At 40.0% G+C, this 6,000-nt stretch overlaps 1 long non-coding RNA gene across 3 annotated transcripts in view; it reads right to left on the bottom strand.

The window, feature by feature from the left end:
• Window positions 1-864: 864 nt before the first annotated feature.
• The window catches only part of LOC128852043 (uncharacterized), a 74,763-nt gene continuing 69,627 nt past the window's right edge, over window positions 865-6,000 (bottom strand). For 2 of the 3 annotated variants that reach the window (XR_008449661.1, XR_008449663.1), the window contains 2 exons: window positions 5,032-5,111; window positions 865-1,131 (listed from right to left, as the gene is read on the bottom strand). This is a non-coding gene — a long non-coding RNA (uncharacterized LOC128852043). Of the gene's footprint in view, window positions 1,135-5,031; window positions 5,112-6,000 lie in introns of all 3 variants that reach the window. The other variant, XR_008449662.1, reaches the window with a different exon arrangement.

Genomic DNA, 6,000 nt, shown 5'->3' with positions numbered 1-6,000 from the left:
ACTTTGTATAGCTAGAGCTCTCCTGTTTAGATAATATAGGCCTGTCTGTTACTCATGGGGCATAAAGTTAAGAAGGGCATCAGGATGAGATGATCTCTCAATACGGACAACTGAGATACGCATACAGATATGTGCAGATGTTTGCTGTATTAACAACTGTAGGCGTGTATGTTTGAATCAGCAATATGTAAACTTTGGTTGCCAATGAAGCAGAAGGTGAATGTGCATTACTTTTCTGGTACTAAACGTGATAGCCCAGTATATGCTGCAAAAAATAAAGTATTTAGAGACTGTCAACACATAAATCCATGGTAGCTGGTGACTAGGTAAATCTTTGCTCTCCCTGTGTTGGTTCTGGCGGAAGTGACAAAAGCAAAGGACTTACTCTAAAGTACCTGGGCCACTGCTGCACAAAACAGAGCAGATAGGAAGAGATGAATGGACACTTGGAACTGTAGCTTGACCTAGGTCATGAGATGTTTTCACTAGCAAAAAATCAGCCTGCCATTCTGCATAGATTAGACGATGCAAGGGTGGATGACAGGGAAAATGTTTCTCTAAAACCCAATAAAATTAATGCTGCCATTAGCTCTGCATTTAGACGATGCTTCATTCTCCCCGGATACCACTATCACCAAGTGTGTCAAAATTTGTATATGTAGTTAGACAACACTTCAACAGAAAATGAAGCGCATCCATTAGAGAGTGGAGCATAAATTTCTTCTCTGTGCAGAAATCTGTTTAAGATTCAGCAGAAGAGTAGAAAAAATGTTTTTAGTAATTCTTTTTTTCAGTGAGAAAAATCAAGACATATCAGGTGAAGAAAGCTTGCTCCGTAACACTTTTATTCTGAAATTAGCCAATTTAAAGGGACCTAATTTTCGGTGTCACAATAGATGAGCAGCTCAAAATGCAGTATTGCTTTCCATTTCTCAATGCAGTTTACCTTTGATTTTGTTAATATCATTTGGGTAACATCGAAACTCTTCTTGATGGCCTTCTGTGTTCTGTAATATTCTCAACGTTCAAGGAGGAGAGTTGTTAGAAGATTGACAACAAAAATTATGTTTGTTATTTGGATTGCTGGAAGGTGTTGATGACTTCTACCTTTTCTGTCTTGTCTCTTTAAACCTGCTGGATCATACAAAGGAAAATGAATAGAAGAATTTGCCTCCAGAATTTTTCATTATTAATGATGCTCTATGACTAAATAGGAAATCTGCTACTGTACCCCAAGGGGGTGATTAATTTAGCAGAATAGGAGTTTTGATTAAAAGGGAACGAAATGTATGACACATAGTCTATTTATCAGTTATTATGATATTAAAACACTCTAATCATGGTAGTGCCCAAATTAGAGCTTCACAGCTTTAATGTCACTTCATAGTGCTCTTTTAGATCTGGCTGTAGGATACAAGTTTATTTTCAGTGAATGAGCAAGAATATAAGCAGATGTAGTGGTCTTTGATAAGAACAAAGCAGTTGAGGTGATACATTCTCCAAGAGGTGAAATCCTGTGAGACCTTATCTGGAATACTGTGTCCAGTTCTGGAATCCTCAAGGTAAGAAGGATATGGAGCTGTTGGAATGGGTCCAGAGGAGGGCTACAAAGATGCTCAAAGGGCTGGAGCACCTTCCCTGTGAGAACAGGCTGAGAGAGTTGGGCTTGTTCAGCCTGGAGAAGACAAGGCTACCAGGAGATCTTTAAGATCCCTTCCAACCCAAACTATACTATGATACTATGAAATAATAACAATTCTATGTCCTTAAATTAAAGGTCAGAGCAGAAATTGGCAGTGATCAATCAAGCACGGTAATCAATAGTTGGTGCAAAGAGAGTGTCATTTAAGCAGGCTGCAGAGACAACAATAGGTCATGCATTTCTGTATAAATTCCTAAGAAATAGCTATAAGCCAGAGTATTGATGCAAGATTCTGAGAAGGAAAGGAAGAGTCAAGGAGCACTGTAAGACCAAATGTACACTGAAGATAGAGGCAAGTACTGCTGGAAGAGTGGTGTTTTGTGTTAGCAAAGGCTTGGAATCAAATCAGATCAGTATAATAGTCATGTCGGCAACTCAGATATAAGTTTAGACCTCAACAGGATAAATGCTGTTTTAGGACTAAATTATCCATTGACTGACCGGACAGTGACAGTGACTGTGACATTATATGAGAGAACAGATTGCTTTGAAGGGCAGAAAACACAATAAAGATGAAAAATTTCCTTGACCCTTTTGTAGCTTGGCTAAATGTTGGATCAGGGTATAGTGTTGATTCTGCTCTTTAAGATACCACCAGTGATGGCTTCACGGAGCAGCCAGTCAGGGAAGCAACAAGAGCAGAAGCAACTTCTAAAAGCCAGGACAGTGGACTGCACAACAGTCATATTCATTATTGTCAAAGGAACACTCTGCCACGGGGTGCGTATCGCATTTAGATGGAGCATTGTTGCAGAAATAAGAAAAGCTAAAATCCGTCCTGCTTTCATATTTAGTTTCAAAAAGGAGAAGCTAGAAGAGGCTAAAGAGTTAATTCATAGCAAGGAAGACTACTTAAAGACACAGTGACAGAGCAACTGTATCCGTTTTATCCAAAAAAGTCCCCTTGAAAAAAAGCCAGAAGGAAGCTGAGATGGCTAAACAGCAGGTAAAGCATATTACCAAAAGCAAGAATGCATCCTTCAAATAGCTTGGACCTGACAAATGAGAAATGTAGAAAGACTTATAAACCCAGGCACCTTATAGGGAAAAATGCAATAAGAAAGACCAAAACAGTTAGAGAAAGCACAGAAAAGTCCCTAATAAGTCCTGTGTCAAACACACAAAGCAGGAAGCTTGCTTTAGTCTGTAGGACCAGTAAGCAATAAATACAAAGAAGGAGTGTTGAGAAAAATGAAATGGTTTTGTGATTTTGCTGTGCAGGAAAATTGGGAGCTTCCTACTGTGAAATGCCTCTCCTGGCAGAGTAGGGGTGAACTAGGTGAAGTGTCTTCCTAACCTGTGTTCTGGTATCAGAGGATAAGGACCAATATAATACCACTTTTTAGCTGTTTCCTAAGGGAATCCCAGAGCTCCACAGTAGTAAACTTGTTTGTCTGCAATAAATATCTTGATAGAAGCTAAAATAATAACAGAATAATAACAATAATAACAGAATAATAAGAGAATAATAAGAGAATAATAACAGAATAATAACAGAATGCATGGGGGTATGAATAAATATCAAAGTGACAAAGAACCAGACAGAGTTTTGTGGTGAAAATCATGATTTCCTAAAATCTATTGGGTGGTACTGGAGAAGTCAAAGTGCGGATGGGACAACTCTCCTACTCCGTTCCTCAGGTTAGCCTGGGCATAGATTAAGGAGTTGTGCTTGCATTGATCTCCAAGCTTTCCTGCACTGCATAAATATGTCTCCCAGTTTGAAGACAGAAACAGAAGTGAGTACCTTACTGAAAAAAAAGACCCAGAAACATCAATAATTGGCAGCTGGAGCTGTCTGGAGATTAGGATGTGTTTTTAAGAGAATCAGGATGTGAAATAGAAGAGGGAAACTTCTGGCCATAAAACCAGATGTTAAAAGAGAGATAATTGGAGAGACACCACTTTGCAAAGAGTGCTTGTGAGGTTGAGAGGGAAGAAGGGGAATGTGCCCTCTGAATCAGCAGCAGATATAGCAAAGGGAAGCCTCACCAGTCTCCACTTTCTGGATTAATTCTTCCCCTAGCAAAAAAAAAACACAAGGAGACTTGTGGGAGTAAAAGATCTTCAGCAGAGTGTTTGTTTGTAAATAAAACAAATAGAAAAAAGTGTTAGAAAATAAACACTTCCTTAAAAGAGAAATGTAAACCATCCCCCAGAAAACCATCCAGCATAAACTAAATGGGCAACACTTGCCTCCCCTCTGCAAGTGCAGGCTGGCTTGCTGCCCGCTGCTGGAGCTGCTACAGGTGAAGATGTGTGAGAGGCTGCTTTGGATGCTCTGCTCCCTCCCTCCTGGTCCCCTGGGTCCCCTGCAGCTGCTTGCTGCTGCATGACAATAATGAGGACATTGCTCTGTATGTGATACTGCCTCAGCAGGGTCTTTAGGAAAACTCTACAGCTATTCTCCCGAGTCCTGCAATAACGTGCAGCCTGAGCAAGCAGTGCTTGTGGGCTCAGCACTTTCCTTTCTTTTATTTGCCTGTTGAGGGAAAATATTGTCATTACCTCCATGGTCCCTTTTAAAAAGATGGAAAACAACAACCAACCAAAACAAGTGGCTAACATTCCCTGCCAGGATAACGGGGGACATTTATGCAGAGAGAGAATAGCTTTATGTCACCCAGTAGTTCTTAGTTACCCCAAACCCAAAGTACCTTGACCAACTGTACGCTGCAGAGGATTCCTGGTGAGAAAACTGCCAGCCTAAGAGCTAGATTATTGGGCAGTGATCTGTATGCACTCTCAGTTCCTAATGGGCCATATTAAAATACTCTGTGACCACAGCTGTCAACCCTGCTCCTCTGCTGGAGTTTTTGTAGAGGGATTTGGGTGCAGCCTTAATGGTAACTTAAACCATTCTTGAACACAGGAGACTCTGTCTTTTTCCCTGTGCATAGCACAGAAATTTCTAAGCAGGAATTTTTGGTCTATAGCCTCCTGGAAATTTGGTTAGAGGATTGAGATAGTCCCGTCTGGTCATAAAATTTGTTAACTTTATCTTATACACCGAGTTTCTGTTATTTTCAATGGGATTCAGCACAAGAAACCAAGCAAGTGTGTGAGTGAGGCAGAAAAGCATTTAGTCTGATTGAAGCTTGAGATTAACTAACATGCGGAAATGGAAGGAGTTTCTGCATTTCTGTGTGAACACTGAATTTTGAGTGATTTTTTTCAATATCTTTAATTCATTGTTATGGATGTTGTTTTAGTGATCTAGCACTTGCTGAGGTGGAAATTGTTAGAGAAAAAAGACTATCCATGAGTCAGTGATATAAATATTGCTAGCCTTTTATTTACTTTCCTGCTTTGATTTCTCTGGAGCTTACCTGGACTGTCTGTTGTCCAAAGGACATTTTTGCACCAATAAGTGGTGGACTGCTCACGAAGGGCATAACACAATAGGCGTCTGTGAGGGATGCAGAGAAAGGCTTTCTTTAACACTACTGTACATGGCAAATGCAATTTTCAGCTGTATATGTCAGCATAGCAAGTTGTCTTGTTCCCAGTCAGCGTGCTACAGGGTAATTGAGAATACAGCTTATTGCAGGCTTTTGTTTCTCTTCCAAGATTTGTTCCTTTTCATCGTTTTCTGTGCCTAGTATAATAAACAGAACAGGAGCTGAAGGCAGTTTGGCTGGGGAAACAAGATTCGGTAATTAAAAAAAAACCCAACTCCACAGAAAATGAAAAAAAAAAATCTTGTCAATAAAGAGGTGGAAAGATACCTTTTTTGACAGAGGAAGAGGGAAAGCAAAAGAAGGAAAAGAAACATTTGTGCTGTTACTCCTGACCTCAACCAGTCTGAATGGAGGTTTTGAATAATAAAATACAGAGTTCTCACTATTTCCTACTCAGGCAGACCATACTTTATCAGTGCGTCCTTATTTCTATTAACCCTGTTAAAATCAGAATTGCTGACAGCGGAGGGTCTCTTGACGGCCCTTCTCACTAGCAGTGAGGACACAGACTAGATGGAAGGTAAGCCCAAAGTGAATACTTCGTGAGCCTTGTGTATCTTTATAATAATGAATATTGTCTTTTGGCACTTAATTCCTTAAGCAGCCTGGAGAGAGACCTAGAGAGCCTGAGTGTGGTGGGGAAAAATGAAAAAAAAACAAAGAGCAAGGCAATGAAAGAAAGGCACACTGGCTCTGCTCTTTTGTGTACTTAAAGCTTTTGTGTACATAAAAATGCAGATTTATGAGATCTTAAAGACATTGCACTTTTACCAATTACTTCCCTAGTTTTGAGCTAGAAGAATTGCAGAATAGCTGCCAAGAACTGTTGTTGATGTG

This window comes from Cuculus canorus, chromosome 4, assembly GCF_017976375.1.
Source record: "Cuculus canorus isolate bCucCan1 chromosome 4, bCucCan1.pri, whole genome shotgun sequence".
NCBI classification, from domain to species: Eukaryota; Metazoa; Chordata; class Aves; order Cuculiformes; family Cuculidae; genus Cuculus; species Cuculus canorus.
The sequence above is the reverse complement of the archived record's forward strand: the minus strand, read 5'-3'. Positions and strand labels throughout refer to the sequence as shown.